General features: G+C 44.1%; 1 protein-coding gene across 3 annotated transcripts in view; it reads left to right on the forward strand.

The window, feature by feature from the left end:
* Positions 1-24,201, forward strand: part of TRMT9B (tRNA methyltransferase 9B (putative)) — a 73,486-nt gene that overhangs the window by 20,168 nt on the left and 29,117 nt on the right. For 2 of the 3 annotated variants that reach the window (XM_070364204.1, XM_070364205.1), the window contains exons 3-4: positions 3,342-3,603; positions 23,477-23,674. The gene's annotated coding sequence lies outside the window, so the exon portion shown is untranslated. The remainder of the gene's footprint in view (positions 1-3,341; positions 3,604-23,476; positions 23,675-24,201) is intronic. The other variant, XM_070364206.1, reaches the window with a different exon arrangement.

Raw genomic sequence — 24,201 nt, forward strand, 5'->3', positions numbered from 1 at the left:
ACTCAAACTCGTGTCCATCAAGTCGGTGATGCTATCCAACCATCTCATCCTCTGTCGTCCCCTTCTCCTCCTGCCTTCAATCTTTCCCAGCATTAAGGTCTTTTCCAATGAGTCAGTTCTTTGCATCAGGTAGCCAAAGTATTGGAGCTTCTGCATCAGTCCTTCCAATGAATATTCAGGACTGATTTCCTTTAGGATGGACTGGTTGGATCTCCTTGCAGTCCAAGGGACTCTCAAGAGTCTTTTCCATCACCACAGTTCAAAAGTATCAGTTCTTCGGCGCTCAGCTTTCTTTATAATCCAATGCTCACATCCATACATGACTACTGGAAAAACCATACCTTTGACTAGATAGACCTTTGTTGGCAAAGTAATGTCTCTGCTTTTTAATACGCTGTCTCAGTTGGTCATAGCTATTCTTTCAAGGAGCAAGAGTCATTTATTTTCATGGCTCAGTCACCATCTGCAGTGATTTTGGAGCCCAAGAAAATACTGTCACTGTTTCCATTGTTTCCCCATCTATTTGCCATGAAGTGATGGGACCAGATACCATGGTCTTAGTTTTTTGAATGTTGAGTTTTAAGCCAGTTTTTTTCACTCTTCTTTTTCACTTTCATCAAGAGACTCTAGTTCCTCTTTACTTTTGGCCGTAAGAGTGGTGTCATCTGCATATCTGAGGTTACTGATATTCCTCCTGGCAATCTTGATTCCAGCTTGTGCTTCATCCAGTCGGGCATTTTACATGATGCATATAAGTTAAAAAAGCAGGGTGACAATATACAGCCTTGAAGTACACCTTTCCCAATTTGGAACCAATCTGTTGTTCCATGTCCAGTTCTAACTGTTGCTTCTTGACCTGCATACAGATTTCTCAGGAGGCACGTAAGGTGGTCTGGTATTCTCATCTCTTTGAGAATTTTCCACAGTTTGTTGTGATCCACACAGTCAAAGGCTTTGACGTAGAAAATAAAGCAGAAGTAGATGTTTTTCTGGAACTCTCTCTTTTTTTGATGACCCCTGGCAATTTAATCTCTGGTTCCTCTGCCTTTCTAAATCCAGCTTGAACATCTGGAAGTTCTCGTTTCACATACTGTTGAAGCCTCACTCAGAGAATTTTGAGCATTACTTGGCTAGTGTGTGAGATGAGTGTAATTGTGCAGTAGTTTGAACATTCTTTGGCATTGCCTTTCTTTGGGATTGGAATGAAAACGGACCTTTTCCAGTCCTGGGGCCACTGCTTAGTTTTCCAAGTTTTCTGGCATATTGAGTGCAGCGCCTTCACAGCATCATGTTTTAGGACTTGAAATAGCTCAGCTGGAATTCCATCACCTCCACTAGCATTGTTTGTAGTGATGCTTCCTAAGGCCCACTTAACTTCAGACTCCAGGATGTCTGGCTCTAGGTGAGTGATCATAGCATTGTGGTTATCTGGGTCATTAAGATCTTTTTTGTATACTTCTTCTGTGTATTCTTACCACCTTTTCTTAATATCTTCTGCTTCTGTTTGGAGTTCAGTACCTGTCTATTTAGCACAGGACTTCGCAGACCAGTACAGGAGCTGGCTGGCACATGCTCATACCACCACCCTCCCAGAGGAGGAGCAAGACAGACGCAGGAGATCAGAGAGGCTAGGCTTCTAGAAACAGGTCCCGTTGGAGGTGGGCAGAGCCTGTGTGCCCTGGAGTTGGCCCAAGGGGAGGTGCATGGCAGGGGAGGGGAAGCTGACCACCTCACTTCCCCAGCTCAGAGGAGCAAAAAATAGAGGTTACGATATTACTTGTTCACCTTTTTCAGTGTCCCTTTCAAGTTTTACATTATGTGATTATAATTCAAAGGTATTTTAGGATCAGGTAGCATAACACCACTGGCTAATTCTTCTGAGTTATGGGAAGTATAAGTGACAAGATTCTAGGTAGCACGAAAATTAATTTTTTCACAGTACACAGAAGAATTGGGTTGATAAGCAGAAATGTTCTATGGATTTCATGTGCAAATTCTGTTTAACTCTAGGGCACAAGGTAAATCACTTCCTATATTTGTTTTCTCTCTGAAATAATCATCTAAAGGTATGCCCAGGGCCCCAAACTCTTGTCAGTTAAATTAAATACTAATGTGTTAGGCAAAAGCCAACAAGGGTGGTGCAAAATGCCATCCGAGACTTTAGGAAAACATATTCCATGATGGCACAGACAGCAGCAGAGCGAAAACTTAGGAATTCAGGGCTTCAAAACCATGTTGTTAACTCCTGCTCCATCTTAGCACTTCCACACACAGACAGACCCTCCGCAGACCTCAGGAAGTCAGAGGGACAATGGTAAACATTTGCTTACCCCAGTGGCTCTTCCTGTGGAGTTGACATGAAAATGACTTCCTCTGTTGGCATGTGACCAATTCAAGCTCTCTCCCTTTAGATTATTTTGAACATTTTGCCCCTACTGAGCTAAACCTTCCTAATTAAAGCCGCTCTTTAACACTCATAATTTCTAGGGAAGGCAAATTCTCCTGAATTTTCCATGTTTCTTGTTAAGAATGAAAGCTGTCCCTCCCACAGTAGAATTACAATCACTAATCAACTTAGAAAGCCAGACCAATGCTGAACACATTTTTAGAACACTGTCTTTCTAAAATAGAAAGTAGTGAATGTCCATATGAACGCAATAACTGGGAGTACGCTATTAGCAAATGATGAATTTCTATTAAAGCACTGTTGCAAGTTTTACCATTGTCACTACCATTGTCAGGCTGAATGACCTTGTGATACATTTTCTAAAAAGAGATACCACCATAGATGAATTTCCGTTTTAAAGGAAATGCTACCCAGATCATAAAGACACTCATGCTAAGGGACTATACAGGTCTGCAGAATTATGTGCCTTTCCTGGGATGTGGCCTGTTTTATAAAGATGAGGTCAGAAGGGGAACAAAGTGGGCAAAGATTCCTGATTTCTATTCCTTTCATCTAGAAAGCCATGGGCTTCTTCTTTGGAATTGCCAGAAAAGAAGAATTTTCCTTCTTGAACAAACACTGATCCTTTAGCAATTTCTTATGTATTTGTCATAAAGAGCTACTGCAGTGCTCTTAATTACTAGAATCTCCTCATGCTCTCTGAGATCTGGGTGTTTATGGCATGCAGTCAGAGTGAGAGGAATCCTGTCAGGGAATCAGTCACCAGGAACCCGGGTGATGTTCTGATGTGAGACCTGGAGTCCCTATTGCCGGGATGTTCCTCGCCCCCTCTGGGAGGGATCAACCCTCAGGGTGAGGAGCCGAGGCAGCCCAGAGGGTTCAGCTCTGAGTTGCTCACGGGAGGCACCAGCAAGACACCCCCACCTCTCCACAGGTATTTTCCAATCCAACAATGTCAGCTAATTACGAGAAGAGCCAAGCCGTGATGAACAGACGACATGCCCTGTATTAACTACTCTGGCCTGGCCTGAGCAGCGTCACAGAGAGATGCAACCGACCTGCCGTCCTTCAGAAGCCGTCGAAGAGGCATCTCTTCCCCAGACACCTTGAGAGCCGGAGTCCCTCCCGTCACGGTTACACCCAGGCTTCCACCCTGGGATGGGACAGAGCTGCCTGCTTCTGTGTTCACATGGCTTGTGAGTCCACTGTCCTGTTTTGTGTTACTTATATATATAAACACATACACATATGTATACACATGTGTGTATATACACAATATGTATATGTACGTGTGTGTGTGTATATGTTTGGTTGGGGGGGGGAGAGAGAGAGAATTATTTGAGATCCCAGGCTCCCTCACTGATAGTGAGCCCCCCTGATGATCACTACAACACTACTCGGTTTTCTTCCAGGAATGAAAACTATGTTTTCTTACTCATATACATTTTGTACACATACACATTGTATTTCACCTCTGTGAACAAAAATGTAGAAACAATCTTCTCTGGGTCTCTGTGACTTCATCTTAGATATAAAACAACAACAACAGGCAAATTTACTCTGTTCACTTTTGTAGACATGTGCTGTCGTTAACGGAGAAGGCAATGGCACCCCACTCCAGTACTCTTGCCTGGAAAATCCCATGGACGGAGGAGCCTGGTGGGCTGCAGTCCATGGGGTCGCTAAAGAGTCAAGACACGACTGAGCGACTTCACTTTCACTTTTCACTTTCATGTATTGGAGAAGGAAATGGCAACCCACTCCAGTGTTCTTGCCTGGAGAATCCCAGGGACGGGGGAGCCTAGTGGGCTGCCGTCTATGGGGTCGCACAGAGTCGGACACGACTGAAGCAACTTAGCAGCAGCAGCAGCAGCTGTCCTTAAACAGACCAGTCTGTTCTTTCCCTGTCCTTGAACTTTTGACTCCGTGATGTCTTTTACATAAGCCTGTTTTTCCTCTGTTCTGTTTCTAAAGTAGCATTAGACCAACTTTTTTTTTTTTGTATGTTTGGTAGAATTTCCTTTTTTTTTTTTTAATTTTATTTTTAAACTTTACATAATTGTATTAGTTTTGCCAAATATCAAAATGAATCCATCACAGGTATACATGTGCTCCCCATCCTGAACCCTCCTCCCTCCTCCCTCCCCATACCATCCCTCTGGGTCGTCCCAGTGCACTAGCCCTAAGCATCCAGTATCGTGCATTGAACCTGGACTGGCATCTCATTTCATACATGATATTTTACATGTTTCAATGCCATTCTCCCAAATCTTCCCACCCTCTCCCTCTCCCACAGAGTCCATAAGACTGTTCCATACATCAGTGTCTCTTTTGCTGTCTCGTACACCGGGTTATTGTTATCATCTTTCTAAATTCCATATATATGCGTTAGTATACTGTATTGGTGTTTTTCCTTCTGGCTTACTTCACTCTGTATAATAGGCTTCAGTTTCATCCACCTCATTAGAACTGATTCAAATGTATTCTTTTTAATGGCTGAGTAATACTCCATTGTGTATATGTACCACAGCTTTCTTATCCATTCATCTGCTGATGGACATCTAGGTTGCTTCCATGTCCTGGCTATTATAAACAGTGCTGCGATGAACATTGGGGTACACGTGTCTCTTTCCCTTCTGGTTTCCTCAGTGTGTATGCCCAGCAGTGGGGTTGCTGGATCATAAGGCAGTTCTACTTCCAGTTTTTTAAGGAATCTCCACACTGTTCTCCATAGTGGCTGTACTAGTTTGCACTCCCACCAACAGTGTAAGAGGGTTCCCTTTTCTCCACACCCTCTCCAACATTTATTATTTGTAGACTTTTGGATCGCAGCCATTCTGACTGGTGTGAAATGGTACCTCATAGTGGTCTTGATTTGCATTTCTCTGATAATGAGTGATGTTGAGCATCTTTTCATGTGTTTGTTAGCCATCTGTATGTCTTCTTTGGAGAAATGTCTATTTAGATCTTTGGCCCATTTTTTGATTGGGTCATTTATTTTTCTGGAGTTGAGCTGTAGGAGTTGCTTATATATTTTTGAGATTAGTTGTTTGTCAGTTGCTTCATTTGCTATTATTTTCTCCCATTCTGAAGGCTGTCTTTTCACCTTGCTGATAGTTTCCTTTGATGTGCAGAAGCTTTTAAGGTTAATTAGGTCCCATTTGTTTATTTTTGCTTTTATTTCCGATATTCTGGGAGGTGGGTCATAGAGGATCCTGCTGTGATGTATGTTGCACTGTTCTTTGTCACACAGAACCGTAAAGAGAGAATGGTTATGGCAGTTGCACACTACTCTGTATTGTAGCATTATTCCAGTTCCTTCTGTGGGCCATTATTCCAGTCCACTGCATGGACGATTTTCCAGTTCCATTCATGGACCATTATCCCGGTTCATTCTGTGGACCATTTTCCAGTTCCTTCTGTGGATCATTATTCTGGTTCATTCTCATGGCTCCATGGATGCAGGGTTCCCTCCCGTGAGCCTGTGTCCTTGCTCAGAGTCAGGCTGGTGCGTTGTGGGCTGTCTGATCCGTTTAAATGTCAGGGAAAAAGAAGAGCTGGCTGCTCTGACCTGGTCTCTGTTGAGCTTTTGCAATGTATTCCGAGTGTCAGATGTTTCATGCAGCTTTCAGTATTAACACTGCTCTGCAGATTAGGGTCTTAAAGATACCCAGACAAGTTTAAAACGTATGAGCTACAGAAATTTAGAATTTCATCTGGACCTGGAAATAGGAATTGGCACCAAAGCTTTTTATTCGACTGTCAGTCACTTCACACTTTGCCAGGCTCCATCTATGGAAAGGATACGCCTGAGGACAGTGATGAGAAGAAATTCAAGTCTGGGATAGAGTCTCAAGGCTTGAAAGTTCTCTTGTGCTCTTGGGATGGTAAAGCACTCTTCTATCTGAAGCATCAAGAGTCTAAAATGAAGGAAGGCACTTTACAAATGATCTATACATTTTTATATCAAAGATGAAGTCACAGATACCCAGAGGGGCTAAGCGACGTGCCAAGTGACTCGTCACAGCAGTGACGACGTGAGCCTATGTGGTCACCAATACAGTTATTTTTTCATCACATCAAAATTCCCCGAGTTCTCCTTTTGAAGTCTTTTATTTGTGAAGTGTAACTACTGGTGTTTCAGTTTTCAAACTGTATTTTATCGACTGAATGAATGTAAAGGAAGAGCACCCTCGTGCGTCTCCTCTGCTCTCACACCGCTTCACTGTGGGTCCCCAGACGTGGAGCCTTCCCACACATCAGGCACCTCTGCTACACCAGATGGGTATCCTACAATTTAACTCAATCCTGACACCACCCACCTGAGCCAGACTCGGACACACAAGATAGGGCTCAGTCCCACAAGATGGCCACACTCCTTCCCACCACACACACTTCAGATGCCACTGGCAAGTCAGGTTGTCATCTGTGCTCTGACCACTGGTTATCAATTGGTGGTTCCCATGACCCCTTACTCAGATTAATTTGTTGGAGTGGCTCACAGAACTCAGGACAACATTTTACTTACTGGGTGACCAGCTTGTCTCTCAAAAGGCGTAACTCAGGAAGAGCCAGATGGACGGCATGCACAGGGCGGGATCTGGACCTTTCAAGGCCCCAAGCTTCTGCCCTTGGAGCTTAGAGCGTGACACCCTCCTGACACGTGGACGGGTTTCTGTCCACCAACACGGAAGCTCTCCAAATCCTATCCTTTGGAGTCCTTACGGAGGAGTGATTGATTAAATCCTTGGCCCTTGGTGTCTGAACTCTCTGGAGGGCTGAGGCGTAGGCCGCTAGGTCCAACTCTCTAATCACATGGTCCCCCAGGCAACCAGCATCATCCTTAGGGACTTTCCAAAGGTCACCTCATTAACGGAAACTCTGGTGTGGTTGAAAGGGGCTTGTTATTTATTAATAACAAAAGACTCCCATTTCACCTTTATGCTCTGGAACTGTTTCAGGAACTGAGAAAAAAACACATAACAAAAGATGCCTCTAAGGCTTTCATACAGGACATTATAAGGGTTTAGAAGCTCTGGGCAAGAAACAGTGGTGAATACATATTTCTTAGTATAAATCACAATATCACCTCAACTGACTACTTATGGATAACATGCCCCAAAAGCACAAGAAAAATATGGAGAAACCCCCACTGAGTGAAATCATTAAACAAGAGAATGGGGGGGAGGACATAAAATGGATACTGCTACAATTTCAGAAAGAGGTTTGCAAATTCCAGCTACTTATTTTCCCCCTGGAGATATCTGCATGTATATTTATATATTACAAGCACATTTTCATGACTAGAATTATTCCGGTTTTTTATATTCAAATTAAATATTTCCTGTTCATTTATTCAATGAAGACGATATGGGTGCCTGCTCTGTGCCTGCATTCACAGGGTGTATAGCTCAGTGAACCAAAAACAGCTGATTTCATGGTGCTTACAAACTAGTTAAAGCAGATAGGCAATACGCAACTGTAGCAGGTTGTTGAAATGGAACACACTCTCTTGTTTTCATTTCTTGCACAGAAGTGCAGGAATACAGTAATATTGGTCAATATGCTGTCAGGAAAACAGAAACCTCACCAGTTACGTTAACAGAGAGAATTTAATGCAAGGAGATGGTTAAGCAGACATTAGAGGATCAAAAGTCATAGGGGCAGGACGGTAAAAGCAACTGAATTGCCACCCTGCATTGGTGGAATCAAGAAAAGAGAGTGGGCTTTTCAAAACCTGGAGGGTTAGAGGAGGGGCCCCTAGAGCAGCAACCAGACGCCGGGGACTAGAGAGGGTCTATGGAGGTAGGACCCAGAGTCTGGGAAGCTGGCACTGGCCAGCTAGTGCTGTTTCCTCAAGAGCCCAGACAGGGGGCCCTGAGGGTCTGGGAGCAGATCTCCTGGCCTGGGCGCTGCCTGGCATGGAGGGGTCTCTCAGGGGTAGGCAAAGGGCTGAGGTTTGGAGAGCGCAAAAGAGCTGGGGACTGACTGCTCCCAGAAACAAATGGTCTGCCAGGGCACAGGGCTGTTGCCAGGTGACACTCACAGGAACAGGAAGCAACCTGAAAGAGGCTGGTCCCCCTCCTTCCTCTCACCTCCAGGACTCGCTTTGGTGCAGTGTGTCCTGGGTACAAAGCCACTTGGCAAGGAAGAAGTATTGTCTGCAGAGCCCTCACGCCCACAACACAGCTTGTGGAGAAGGGGGTGCAAGGCCCACAACTTCACAACAGGCATGGTCCCAAAGACCTGAGGGGGCAGTTAGCCTCATGGGCTGAAGCTACTTGCTACAATACCCAAGCAGGTCATGCAGGAGGACGGGCAGAAGTCCATTAACACTTCCCATTTTAACCATTTTTAAGTGTAGAGACAGTGGCCTAAGTGCCTTCACATTCTTGTGCAACCAACTTCGAGATTTTCCTCTTCCTAAGCTGAAACTCCCTCTCCATGAAACTGTAACTCCCCCTCTCGCTCTCCCAAATCCCCCAGGCCCCATCTCGACCCCCACTCCAGTCTCTGTCTCTATGAATCTGACTACTCTAGAAAGCTCACAGAAGTGGATCACCCAGTATTTGTCCTTCTGTGTCTGGCTTATATCACTTGACATAACGTTTTCAAGCTTCATTCATGGTGCAGCACATGTCAGAATTTCCATTCCTTTTTAAGGCTGAATACTATGAAATTTGTGCTTCCCAGGTGGTGCTAGCAGTAAAGAACCCACCTGCCAATGCAGGAGATGCAAGAGACACAGGTTTGATCCCTGGGTCGGGAAGATCCCCTGGAGAAGGACATGGTAACCCACTCCAGTATTTATGCCTGGAGAATCCCATGGACAGAGGAGCCTGGAAGGTTACAGTCCAAAGGGTTGCAAACAGCTGGACATGATTGAAGTGATTTAGCACAATATGAAATTTGGTTTTATGACCCTTAGGGCAACATCCATGCTGAAGGACCTGGACACTGGGGAGACGACTGATTTAGAGATATTGTTTTTGATATCCACTTCCCTGCTCTCTCCCTCTCTCTCTCTTTCACATACACACACACACACGCACACACACACACACACCACAGCATCCTGAGGAAGAGAGGGAAATGTCTGTCTCATCCCCAACAGCAGGGTCCCTAGAGAAACTGACCAGGGATGGTGAAGCGTTCTGGGGTAGCAGCTGGGCACATTTATCATCCTGGGCTTAAAAGGGAAAGGGATAAATACTAGTAGAACAAAATAATGCCATTGCAGCAACAGGGCTGGACCTAGAGATTGTCATATTGAGGGAAGTAAGCCAGACAGGGAAAGACAAATATCATATGATATCTCTTAGATGTGGAATCTTAAAAAAAAAAATGGTATAAATGAATTTATTTACAAAACGGAAATAGTAACAGACGTAGGAAATAAACTTATGGTTACCCAGGGGGAAAGGCAGGAAAGGATAAATTGGGAGATTAAGATTGACATATACACACTGCTGCTGCTGCTGCTGCTAAGTCGCTTCAGTCGTGTCCGACTCTGTGCGACCCCATGACCCCATAGACGGCAGCCCACCAGGCTCCCCCATCCTTGGGATTCTCCAGGCAAGAACACTGGAGTGGGTTGCCATTTCCTTCTCCAATGCATGAAAGTGAAAAGTGAAAGTGAAGTCGCTCAGTCGTGTCCGACTCTTAGCGACCCCATGGACTGCAACCTACCAGGCTCCTCTGTCCATGGGATTTTCCAGGCAAGAGTACCGGAGTGGGGTGCCATTGCCTTCTCCGATATACACACTACTATATATAAAATAGATATCTTATAAGAACCTAATGTACAGCACAAGGAACTCTACTCAATACTCTATTAATGACATATGGGAAAAGAATCTGAAAAAGAGTGGATATACGTGTATGCATAACTGATTCACTTCGCTATACATCTGAAACTAACACAACATTGTAAATCAACTATATTCCAATAAAAATTTTAAAAAGACTAGTTACTTAATGAGAACTTTAATCTCAGGAGAGAGCAGCCCATGGAAGTTGTGGCCTTCAGGAGAGAAACAAAGCCATTGTTAAAACCCAGGCCCTTGTTGATATATGGCAAAACCAATACAATATTGTAAAGTTAAAAAAAAAACAAAAAACAAAAAAAAAACCCAGGCCCTTGTGGGAGGCAGTTGACATGATGTAATAAATAACTCCACCTCTGTCTCCTCCCAAATCCTGCTTCTGCCCTTCACTGACCAAACCCAGCTGGAAGCCTGAGGGCAAAGAAGAGCCCCCTGGAGGTAGTGCTAGGAGATGGTGCTGCTAACGGAATTGTGGAAGGCAAAGAAAAAAAATGTGAAAGTGTTACTCCCTCAGTCGTGTAATGGACTGTAGACTGCCAGGCTCCTCTGTCCACAGAATTCTTCAGGCAAGAATACTGGAGTGGGAGGCCATTCCCTTCTCCAGGAGATCTTCCTGATCCAGGGATCGAACCAGGCTCTCCTGCATTGCAGGCATATTCTTTACCATCTGAGCCACCAGGGAAGCCCCAGCCCCCTTCTAATGCGCCTCCATTTGCTGCCCCCTCCATGATGAAAAGTGGCCCCAGACAATCAACCTACCACCAGGCAAATGTGTGGTTCCCTTGGTGCTCTGTACCCCCTCCTGGGCTGAGGGTTTAGGACCTCTGCTGATTGACTGAGCACTTGGTTGTGGGGGTAACAGGGTCAGCCTGGAAGAAGCACCATATTATTGAGTGCGTGCACACAAACACACATATATATAGCCCCATCCTTGCCAACATGGCAGCCCAAGAGGTTCGTGCTCCCAAGGAGTCAAGGCTCTGGAGTCATGAAGGAGGGGGTAGCCTGGCCATCTTATATTCTTCAGTCAAAAATATTCGGCCACGGCGGGACTTCCCTTGTGGTCCAGTGGTTAAAAATCTGCCCTGCAACCCAGGGGACGTGGGTTCGATCCCTGGTCAGGGAACTAAGAGCCCACATGCCATGTGGCAACTAAGTCAGAGAGCCACAACTGGAGAGAAGCCCGCCTACCACAGCAAAGATCCTGCATGCCCCAACTAAGACCTGATGCAGCCAAAATAAATAATAAAAAATCAAACAAGATATCCTCATGTAGTGAGCCCTTCTGAGAAGCCTATCCATAGCATTCTTCCCTGAACTGTGTTTCTCTGTTAGCAATCCAGTAACCACTCTGTGCATGCAGCAGCCATATCACCAGACCTTAGCTGACCTCTGGCCAAGCAATGTGTGGCACCTCCATTCTGTCTGGGCCACTACTGAGTCCAGACTCTGATGTACCTGATGGGCAGGCTCCTAGGAGCCCCTTGCTTTGGTCAGGTTGGCAGAACATCTGGTAAGGGCACCTGTCATAGATAAACCTGGGGCAATCTAAAATTATATTTCTCCTTTTGCCAGTCCCCCTCTGAATCCATGTGTGTGGACATTTACCCCAGCGTTCTCTGCTTTCTAGCTTCAGCTGTCTGTAATTCTCCCGGGGTGCAAGCCTTCGGGGCTTGCCTTTGTCTCCCTGGACCGTGCAGGAAAGTGGCCGGTACAGAGCTGGGGACAGTGAGAGGTGGAGGTATTTTGTAGGTGTGGAGGGGGTGAACTGAGTCCCTCTTGCAAGAAACCCACTGTGGGTGTGGGGAACTGTAGGGTCCACAAGGAAGTAAGGAGGTGCTGCACCCATTAATTCTCAGTCCTGTTCTCAGGGTCCCAATCTCTCCTCCCAAGAAATGTCCTAACTTTCTCATAAAATACTCAGTGACTCTGCAAATTCACCTAATTTGGTAACCCACAAACTCTAACTTGGAGTTTAATTTTCAGCTACAGCTTCAAGACATAAGAGAATCAGGCTTGGGTTAAGAATAATGCGATCTCCATTTGTTTCACTCCTTCGGAAGCTCTGCAAACATCTTACGGCCCTTCCAGAATTCCTCATGGCCTGCTGTACTGTTCTTGGGAACGGCACTGTTGGGTCACCACAGCCTTGCCTCTCTCAACACCTAATTCCTATGACCACGTGGGGGTTGATAGGTTTAGCCTTTTGCTACTGTAAGCCATTAGCTGCCAGATTCCTTTTGAAAACATTAACGATGCTTTTCAGAATGGTCATATTTCTCTGAATAGACTGGACTGTAACAACTACTGATACTTTAAAAATTCGTCAAAGTTTTTGATTGCAAGCAACAGAAGTTAAGTCTAGATATCTTCAATAAGAAAGAAAAATTTCTGGAATACACTAGGGACTGCACAGAATCAAGAGTCTAGGTTGGAATATGGGCACAAACCAAGGCTGTGAGAAAGACGGGCCAAGCTCCCACTGGAGGCTCCAAGGAGGTGCCTCCTCCAGCTGCTGGTGGCTCCAGGGGCTCCTCTGCTTAGAAGCATAGCTCCAGCCTCTGTCTCTGTCTTTAGTGGCCTTCTCCTTTTCCATCTCCCATAAGAATGCTTGTTATTAGATTTAAGGCCCACCTGGATCCAGGAGGATCTCATGTCAAGATCTTTGTGACTTAATCACATCTGCAAAAGGCTTTTTCTAAAAGAGGTCACATTTACAAATTCAAGAGGTTAGCATATGGACATATTGTCACCCTGTTTATTTAACTTCTATGCAGAGTACATCATGTAAAATGCCCGGCTGGATGAAGCACAAACTGGAATCAAGATTGTTGGGAGAAATACCTGCAGATGACACCACCCTTATGGCAGAAAGTGAAGAAGAACAAAAGAGTCTCTTGATGAAAGTGAAAGAGGAGAGTGAAAAAGTTGGCTTAAAACTCAACATTCAAAAAACTAAGATCATGGCATCCAGTCCCATCACTTCATGGTAAATAGATGGGAAAACAATGGAAACAGTGACAGACTTATTTTCGTGGGCTCCAAAATCACTGCAGATGGTGACTTCCAAGGAACAAGATACTTGCTCCTTGGAAGAAAAGCTATGACCAACCTAGACAGTATGCAGAGACACTACTTTGCTGACACAGGTCCCTCTAGTCGAAGCTATGATTTTTCCAGTAGTCATGTATGGATGTGAGGGTTGGACTATAAAGAAAGCTGAGTGCCAAAGAACTGATGCTTTTGAACTGTGGTGTTGGAAAAGCCTCTTGAGAGTCCCTTGGACTGCAAGGAGATCCAACCAGTCCATCCTAAAGGAAATCAGTCCTGAATATTCATTGGAAGGAATGATGCTGAAGCTGAAACTCCAATACTTTGGCCACCTGATGAGAAGAACTGACTCACTGGAAAAGACCCTGATGTGGGGAAAGATTGAAGGTGGGAGGAGAAGGGAAGACAGATGGTGAGATGGCTGGATGGCATCACCGACTCAATGGACATGAGTTTGAATAAGCTCTGGGAGCTGGTGAAAGACAGGGAAGCCTGGCATGCTGCAGTCCATGAGGTCACCAAGAGTCAGACATGATGGAGCGACTGAACTGATTTCTTTTGGGGGGCGATGGGGAGCAACATTCCACCCTCTATGCTATCTGTTAGGAACTGATCTGCGTTTTCCCAGATTCACATGTTGAAGTCCTAACCCTCAGGACTTCAGAATGTGACTGTGTTTTGGATGCAGTCTTTAAAGACGTAGTTAAGTTAAAATGAATTTATTAGGGTGAGCTCTAACCCAGGGGGCTTCCCAGATGACACAAGTGGTAAAGAACCCGCCTGCCAATGCAGGAGACTTAAGAGATGCAGGTTCGATCTTTGGATTGGGAAGATCCCCTGGAGAAGGCCACTGCAACCCACTCCAGTATTCTTGCCTGGAGAATTCCACGGACAGAGGAGCCTGGCAGGCACAGTCCATAGGGTCGCCAAGACTTGGACACGCCTGAAGCGACTGAGCACACACGCAGTAATCCAGTAGGGCTGGTGTCCCTGTAAGAAGAGAAAATTAACCCGTCGAAGTGTAGAGGAAGATGACATAAAGACACAGGGAGAAGACGACCATCTCCAAGTCAAGAGGAAAGGCCTGGACACAGTCTTCTTTTACAGCCCTCAGAATGAGCCAACCCTGCTGATGCTTTGACTTTGAACTTCTAGCCTACAGAACTGTGAGAAAATAGATTCCTGTTGTTTACCACATGTCTGTGGTACTTTGTTTATTTTTTTAATTGGAGTATAATTGCTTTTCAATGTCCTGTTAGTTCCTGCTGTACAAGAAAGTGAATCCGCTATGCACATATATATATATATGTACATATGTCCCCTCCTTCTTGGACCTCCCTCCAACCTGCCCCATCGCAGCCCTCTAGGTCATCACCGAGCACTGAGCTGAGCTCCCTGTGTTATCCAGCAGCTTCCCACTAGCCATCTGTTTCACCACGGTCGTGTATATACGTCAGTCCTAATCTCCTGATTCATCCCACCTCTCCTTCCCCTGCTGTGTCCACAGGTCTGATCTGGATGGCTGTGTCTCTGTTCCTGCCCTAGAAACAGATTCATCTGCACTGTTTTTCTGGATTCCATGCACATGCATTAATATACAACATTTGTTTCCCTGCCTTACTTCACTCAGTATGACAGAGGCTCTGGTACTCTGTTATGGCGGCCCTAACACACTAACACACCATCCCACCAGGAAGCAGGGACAGGAAACTCTGCCTGCTTCAGCATCTGTGCAGAAGGGCAAGGCCCCCGTTCACCAGAACCACACGCTAGCGGTTGCCCCTAATCACAAACACAGCTGGGTGTGAGGCAGCCCAGAGCAAGGAGACAATGGCCACCAAAACGCTAGTGCTGCAAGCTTCTGTATAATACAGGGTAGACACACAGCGGGCAGAAGGCAGTGAATCTAGCCGGGGACAGGAAAGGCTTCGTAGAGAAAACAACCCAAGCTGAACCTTCGAAGAGAAGGGTCTGGCAGGTGGGCTGGAGGAGACAGGTGATACCAGGCAGAGGGAACAGGTGAGCAAAAAGCACGAAGACCTCAAATGTCTAACGTGCTGAGAGAATGGCAAGTCACAAACGTCAAGCAGTGAGCCTAGGTAAGGAGCTTGTGCCTGAGTGGAAATCTGCTGAGTCACTAAGCTGACAGGTTTTTCTGTGGGGGGCAGGGGGGCCGGCTACATTGAGTAACTGGTGCGGCACAAGGCATGGAGGTGGGGTGTGGGGCGATGCTGGAGGGTGGGCTGGGGTCAGATGCTGGTGGGCTCTATGAAATGCTAAGGTATTTGGACTTCCGCTTTAAGTCTGAAGAGGGGGAACCGTTCATCAGTGTGGCGATGCTGTAGAGAATGAATCTCAGAGCTACGCTATTAAGCTGACCCAGTTCTTTCTACCGCGTTGGTGTGCGACGATGTTTTCATCAATCTCTAGTAAATTGAGGCATTTTCAAAAGGTAAATTTTTCATAAAGCTAAATTTTATTTAATTTTAAAGGATTTTTTCAGTTCAAAATTATGACCTCCCAGCTTTCATGGCAGAGAAGGCAATGGTACCCCACTCCAGTACTCTTGCCTGGAAAATCCCATGGACGGAGGAGCCTGGTAGGTTGCAGTGCATGGGGTTGCTAGGAGTTGGACACAACTGAGTGACTTGACTTTCACTTTTCACTTTCATGCATTGGAGAAGGAAATGGTAACCCACTCCAGTGTTCTTGCCTGGAGAATCCCAGGGACGGGGGAGCCTGATGGGCTGCCGTCTCTGGAGTCACACAGAGTCAGACACGACTGAAGCGACTTAGCAGCAGCAGCAGCTTTTATGGAGGGTAAATCGTCCACTGCAGTGATGGTGTCAGTAAAGAATAGGTTCTAAAAAACATATAGGTGTGTGCTCGCCTTCAGGTAAAGCAACTGGCGAGGTTTCCCAGGTCTGCGGGAACTCCTGGATTAACACGGAAGGCTTAAGCTCAGGCTGAGGCAGCAGGGGTGGGGGGGGATGAGACGGAGGTGGAGTCTACAGAAGACGCCTGACAGTCCAGGTTTTACTGTTGTATGCACACACACTCTCTTCCTGCACCTCAAAGACACAGATTTTTTTTTTTCAGTAATAACCCCATGAGTGCCCCTCTTTGGGGTCAATTGTATTATAAACATGTTTTCATGAAATATAAGAATGTATAATTCATCCTCACATTGCTCCCCTTAATTTCATTCTTAGAATAATCATCAGATGATTTATAGTGTTATGGCTGACTACATGGGCTTCCTGTAAAAGCTCCTTGAACAATCATTTCACACCAAAATGACGGTGAATTCCTTGTCACCCAACCTGCTGGGACCTCCCTTCCTAGGAGGAAAGGGGATGGGAAATGTGTTGTGTTTTTTCCGGTCTTGCCTTTTGTGACATCACACCTATCTTCTTCTAAGCTGCTGTTCAGGGGACCACCACCACCCCTCGATTTTAACACAGACTGAGGACTGCTTTTGTCAAATTGACACCAGTAGCAAATGCCTGGGGCAAGTCAGGTGTTATATTTTCATTTTTTCTTAAATCTCATCTTTGATTTTCTTGTTCTTTTCTGGCATTCTCTAATCTACACCATCAAAATGAGTTGTGATCCAGTTATAATAAATACTGCCTACTCGGTGCCCATGGGGGAGTGGCCTTTGATCAGATCAGATCAGATCAGATCAGTCGCTCAGTCGTGTCCGACTCTTTGCGACCCCATGAATCGCAGCACGCCAGGCCTCCCTGTCCATCACCAACTCCCGTTCACTCAGACTCACATCCATCGAGTCAGTGATGCCATCCAGCCATCTCATCCCCTTCTCCTCTTGCCCCCAATCCCTCCCAGCATCAGAGTCTTTTCCAATGAGTCAACTCTTCGCATGAGGTGGCCAAAGTACTGGAGTTTCAGCTTTAGCATCATTCCTTCCAAGAAATCCCAGGGCTGATCTCCTTCAGAATGGACTGGTTGGATCTCCTTGCAGTCCAAGGGACTCTCAAGAGTCTTCTCCAACACCACAGCTCAAAAGCATCAAATCTTTGGTGCTCAGCCTTCTTCACAGTCCAACTCTCACATCCATACATGACTACAGGAAAAACCATAGCCTTGACTAGACGAACCTTTGTTGGCAAAGTAATGTCTCTGCTTTTGAATATGCTATCTAGGTTGGTCATAACTTTCCTTCCAAGGAGTAAGAGTCTTTTAATTTCATGGCTGCAGTCAGCATCTGTAGTGATTTTGGAGCCCAGAAAAATAAAGTCTGACACTGTTTCCACTGTTTCCCCATCTATTTCCCATGAAGTGATGGGACCGGATGCCATTTCCTACTTCCTTGTATTCTCCTCCTGAGCCACCCCCACCCCTCACAGGGACACACATTCCTCACCCAGATATGACCACCTTCGTTTCCTTTATTTTTAGATTCTGGAGATACCATTCTGCTCCCAACACAAAGTCAATGCAGACGTACAAGTTTTTGAAGAAAAGTCGTTGTTTTTTTTTTCAAGGAAACCAAATATTCTTTGGGACTATTTGATCTTTCCCTCATTTTATCCACGTTCTTTTCACATGTATTTCCTCCAAGGTAACCTTTCAGTCCCTGTTGGGATTGCAGAGAGGGTCCTATTCTCTCAGGGTTACATATGTTATTGTTTTAAAGCCCTCCATTTGTTCTGCTCATAGGATTTCAACCAGAAATGCCAGTTACCTTTGTCCCCACCATTTCTGCTATAACCTCTGGTGTATTGTTAAGAGGTTCTGTGTAGCATCTCTCTCTCTCTTTAGTTGCTAAGTCATGTCCGACTCTTGCCTCCACATGGGACTGTAGCCCGCCAGGCTCCTCTGTCCATGGGATTCTCCAGGCAAGAATACTGGAGTGGGTTGCCATTTCCTTCTCCAGGGGATCTTCCCCACCCAGGGAGCAAACCCACGTCGAATGCATTGGCAGGTGGGTTCTTTACCTATGAGCCACCAGAGGAGCCCACTAACACGTTGATTACTACTGGTGATGTCCTAACCTCATTTCTTTCTTGTTCTGCACAATCTCTTGATTTAATTCACTTCCTTTTTTGTAGTGGGCTGGGTTTTAAATTATAAATATTAACTGTTTCTGGGTGAAAAAGAGTTTCTAATAAACACCTTATTACCTCTTCACTGGACCGGCCCAACAACTTTAACTTGTTAATTGTGCAGTGACTGTCCATGTAAATAGAGATGGTCATTAACTGGCTCCTCGAGTTTGCCTCTTGGGTCCGTCCACTGGACTAGGCTGGTGCTCAGGAGAAATCTGTTTTTTAAGCTCTCTGAATAGGACTAAACTGTATTTGGTCATGGCTGAACACTATATGCCTTCTCTCTTTGGGAGTAAATGGTAAGAAACATCACTGCCAAATTTTAGAACAATGATTTTTAAATGATCTCTAGAACAGCTTGCTCTGAGCTTCATGTCCATCTTACTTGGTTGTCCTTCAGATAAACAGAAACAGTTATGTCCAAACCTAAACCCTCACTCAGATGTATTCCCTCTGATGGTGAACTACAGCACCATCTAAAGTACCCTCTTTTTTATTCTTCTCTGCCTTTCTTCATGTATTTTTATCATAAACATTGGCTGAATGCTGTGTAAACCGCAATACCCAACAAGACATCAGCGATCATGAGCTCCACTGTCCATATCTAGAAAATGCTGCCATCAATTACAGACATAACAGATATATACAAACAGCCAAGGCAATAATGCGAAATATAATGTGTTACCGATCACTACGGCATTTCCATTACCAACACCTAGTCCTTCTTACAGCCTTTTTCCTGTAGATGCAAGTATCTTAAGTAAATTTCTCTGGACGTATTCACAGGTATTCCAAGGGAAGAGTCTTTCAGAGTTTATATACGGTCATTACCAAAGTTTCCTTTTGTCTTTCATTCTTACCCTCTTTCCCTCTATTTTAGGATGCTGGTGGTACCTCTTACAGGGTCAGCCTTATCAGTAGCACTGCTTCCTCTTCAGTGTGTTCTTTCCCTTAACTCATCAATTTTTGTTGTTGTTCAGTCACTCAGTCATGTCCGACTCTTTGCAACCCCATGGACTGCAGCACACCAGGCTTCCCTGTCCTTCACTATCTATTGGAGTTTTCTCAAACTCATATCCATTGAGTCGATGATGCCATCCAACCATCTCATCCTCTGTTCTCCCCTCCTCTCCTGCCTTCAATCTTTCCCAGCATCTTTTCCAATGAGTCAGCTCTTCACATAAGGTGGCCAAAGTATTAGAGTTTCAGCTTTAACATTAGTCCTTCCAGTGAATATTCAGGGTTGGTTTCCTTCCGGATTGACTGGTTTGATCTCCTTGCTGTCCAAGGGACTCTCAAGAGTCTTCTCCAACACCATAGTTTGGAAGCATCAATTCTTTGATGCTCAGCCTTCTTTATGGTCCAACTCTCACATCCATACATGACTACTGGAAAAACCATAGCTTTGACTAGACGGTTCATCAGTTAGCAAGTCCTACTAATGTGATGCTCTCTCCTTATTATCTCCTGTATCTCACCCCCTCCTAAGCATCCTTAATATCATTATCTGTCTAAAGGATTTTACTAGGTTCTGTCTCTGTGAACCTGTCCAGGAAATACTAGTCTACACTCTTGCTGTGGATTTCTGGAAACCAAATCCAAATTTGTCTTTTCTCTCACTGACATAATTGTTGTTCACCATTATATTCAGGATAAAGATCTAAACTCCTTAGAAAGTTAAACTAGGTCCTATGTGGTCTGACTCTTCCAGGTTCTTATAGTATCACCCGTTCTCCCTTCCTGCCTCCCCACTGACTGTATAGTTAAGAGTGTGAAGTCAGGAATCTAACTTTCTGGTCTGAAATCCTGGCTCTGCCACTTACTAGCTATGTAACCTTGGAAAGTCACTTGTGTTCTCTGTGCCTCTGCTTCCTTATCTGTAAAATGGGGACATGGTGGTTCCTGTTTCATTTAGTTACTGTATAGATTCAATGAGTTAATATATGTTAAATGCTTATAACAGGGCCTCAATAACAGTAAATAATTAATACACATTGTGTGTGTGCATGTCTTGCTATTATCATTAAGTTACTTGAAGTTCATCGAAGAGTCTGATTTCTTTTCTGTATATGATGTCTGATAGCTAGAATCGCCCACTCCCATGTTTCTTGACTCACCCCTACCCTCTTCTGAGCTGTCAGCCTCTCAAGGGAGGCTTCACTGCCCCTCCCCGTGAACAGGCTGGATGAGTTGCCTCACCTACAGTTCCTACAGAACCTGTGCACACCTGGATCATAACATTCCTCACACCTGGTGTGGGCTCTGGGCATCTGTGGTTTTAAATACTTGATGATGGCCCAAAGATCTATGATGTCATAATCTGTAATAGGTCTGTTTTATCTATTAATTTATCAATCAACTGATTGACCTGTCGATCGATAGGTATAACAGCCAAGGCATAATTAGTTTAGAGATTCAGAAGCTCAAAAGCTCTCAGGATGTATCCATACCGAAAATGAAAGTAGTACCATATTTTAATTTTCTATTTCTTTGTATGCTTCCTATATTAAACTTTGGATTCCTAAATTGGGAAACTTAAAAAATCTTTATCCCTAGCACCTTATTATATAACAGAAGTTCAGTTAGTATTTGTTGAATGAATGAATGTATCTCTTTAATACAGAAATTACTTTTTTCCAAAAACTAATTTTTCCCCTGAGACATAGTTTGAGGTGCTAAGTCTCTTCCCAGGAAAATACACACACTTGGTTAACCTCAAAATTTCATAAGGTTTGAGTCACCTTTGTTCTTGAAGATGGTTTCCGATTTATTCAAGGAGAAAAGAAGAAGAAATGCATTTTTAATACTAGATACCCCAAAGATGTGTGGCTGATAAAATGAAAGGACTGATCCAATTCAACTTATTAAAAGAAACATACTACCTACCCTATTTTGTCTTTGCCCAGAAACTTCTTGGAAAAGATAAAATGATTCATTTTTAAGAGAGGCAAGTTTGGATCATAATTCAGTAAACTTATGGAAAGTCAATTATCTTTACAGGTGTTTGAGGACTATGATTTGGGTGAATAGAGAAGTTCCCCACCATGTGTTCTTTTTCACCCCAGCAGCTCACACATGCCCGCTACACTATCTGAAATTCTTTTCCTTCGCTACACTTTCTGACTAAATCTCAGAACACCCTGTCCTCAGTGCCTGTCTGAGAGGGTGAATGCATTTGGACACCAATGCCTGAAGGCAAGGGGCTTAGACAGTCAGGCTGGCTGGGGCAGAGCAGCCCCTAGGTCAGGGCCGGAAGGGTGAACCCGAGGTGACGTACTGTAGGCTTTGCCACTAGCATGGAGTTTCAGACAACGTCATCTCCTATTCCTTAAAAAACTAGGAATAAAACTGCCATATGACCCAACAATCTCACTACTAGGCATATACGCTGAGAAAATCGTAATTGAAAGAGACACATGTATACCAATGTTCATTACAGCACTATTTACAGTAGCTAGGACACGGAAGCAACCTAGATGCCCACTGACAGATGAATGGAATACACAAACTGTGGCACAGGTTTACTATGGAATGTTACTCGGCCATACAAAGGAATGTGTTTGAGTCAGTTCTAATGAGGTGGACGAACCTAGAGCCTGTTATACAAAGTGAAGTAAGTTAGAAAGAGAGAAACAAATATCATATATTAACGCATATATGTGGAATCTAGAAAGGATTCATATGATGAACCTATTTGCAGAGCAGCAGTGGAACCTATACAGACATAGAGAACAGACTTGCGGATACAGTGGGGGAAGAAAAGGGTGGGACGAGTTGATAGAATAGCATAGAGGCATATACAATACCATATGTAAAACAGATAGCCAGTGGGAATCCGCTCTATGATGCAGGGAGCTCAAACCTGCTCCCCTGTGACAACCTAGAGGGGTGGGATGGGGTGGGAGGTGGGAGGGACGTTCAAGAAGGACGGGACATATGTATGTATACATATGGCTGATTCATGTTGATGTACAGCAGAAACTAACACAGTATTTAAAGCAGTTATCCTCTAATTAAAAATAAATTAATTAAAGAAAGAACATGTGACAGACACAACACATACACACAGAACATCCTCTCCTTCATGATAAAGGCAGGCTCGAAACTGCCAAAGGAAAGATGAAATCTTTTGACTGTAACTCTTTTAAGACTCTTTCTAAGTGTTCTTCCTAAAATGCCAAACTTCGTGGCTGTCAGTGGTACAGATTGTATGCCTGCATGTGACTGAGAGACGATGGGTTATATGCACACTCTGAAGACCAGCAAGAAGCTGTGCAAAGCACAGCAGATCAGTGCTTCTTAAACAGGGATCAAGACTGGGGTGGATGGAGAGCCCCAGCAAGTTCAGGGAAGCCACGTACATCCCACCCCACCATTCTGAGAATCACTGTGTGTAATAAACGGGCACAGTTTGCGGTACTGAGGTGCATACGCAAAGGACGTGAAGACCGAGGAAAGTGACTGAGAACTGTGATCAAGATCAAAGTCCATTTGCCTCATTTACAGATGAATCAGGCCCCCAAATGTTACTCGACGGGCTTTTCCTACTGCACCGGGCATCTCTCCAGACCTCATTTTACACCCCAAGACCTCCCCATTACAGAGGGGTTTTCTGCATATGTCCTCTTTTTAATGTAACTCAGAGTCTTTTGATGAATTTCATGACAAACCTGTTCTATTATGTAAAAAGAAAAAAAATAAATGTGAACAGTGAAGAATAGGGGTACTTGTCAAAGTGACATGGAAATAGCTGCTAACGACAATTATTGAACAGTTAAATTGTACTGGGATGACTTAATAACATTTAGTCATATGTCTTAAAAAGTTACAGTAATTAAACCACTGGATTCGAAATTGACTCTCCATACTTGTAAATTTTGAGGAACAAGATGAAATCATCCTATTTAATTTGGGGAGAAAGTACTGGGTGTTTTACAGAAAGCTGAGGGATTGATTCAGAAACTGCTCTTATAGTTCTGGCACATTCCATATATTAACAGTTTGTTCTAATCCCTTCTTCTCTGGGTAATTCAGGCATGTCAAGAGGTCAGCATGGGCTGTAGCCGGTTCAATGGTTGTATTATGTAAAATGAACTTCAGTACTTGTTTTTTCCTAACAGAGCCTGCATTCCCTGCGAAGACGTACGCCGAGTGGCTCAGCGCATGAAAGGGCCTCGCTGTTAGATTCTCCTCCCGCTACAAGCGTTTACAGTATACACTGAGGAAATTACGAGCAACAACTGTCACTCTCTGAGGGTGGAAACTGCCATGAATCAAAAAGACAAGAAGTAATTTTCTGTAATCACAAGATGACTCAGGTTAGTAGCTTTCAGTTATTACAGCAATTCACATAATATGAGCATATGCAGTAAACCTAATTAGGCCCAATTCCTATCATTTAAAAGTTATGACATTGTGATATAAAGTAAGCTGGAGTTTATTTTTGCACTAGGTGGAAAAAAGAATTTGAAAGTAGTTTTAAAATAACAAGAATGTATTCAATGTTCTATTAGAAAACAAAATGTGTTTCTAGGACGTCAGCATATTGTGAAATGATAGTTTTTTATCATACAAAAGATTGCAGTATAATTTGTATTTGAAAATAATATGTAGGTATAAGTACCATGATTTAATATTTTTGTAAATGATTAAACTCAATTATATCATGATGAAGTCTTTTTATAATGTAAATAAAGTCTCTGACCCGACTTGACCATTTTGTATTTAAAGTTTAGAATCACAGTTTGAATATATCTTTGAAATTTAAAGCAGCCCTATGCTCTTTTTAAAATATGTGTCTTCTGTGGCATTTATAATAAGAGAACAATTTACAGTATTTATATTT

Source organism: Bos mutus, chromosome 27, assembly GCF_027580195.1.
Source record: "Bos mutus isolate GX-2022 chromosome 27, NWIPB_WYAK_1.1, whole genome shotgun sequence".
NCBI classification, from domain to species: domain Eukaryota; kingdom Metazoa; phylum Chordata; class Mammalia; order Artiodactyla; family Bovidae; genus Bos; species Bos mutus.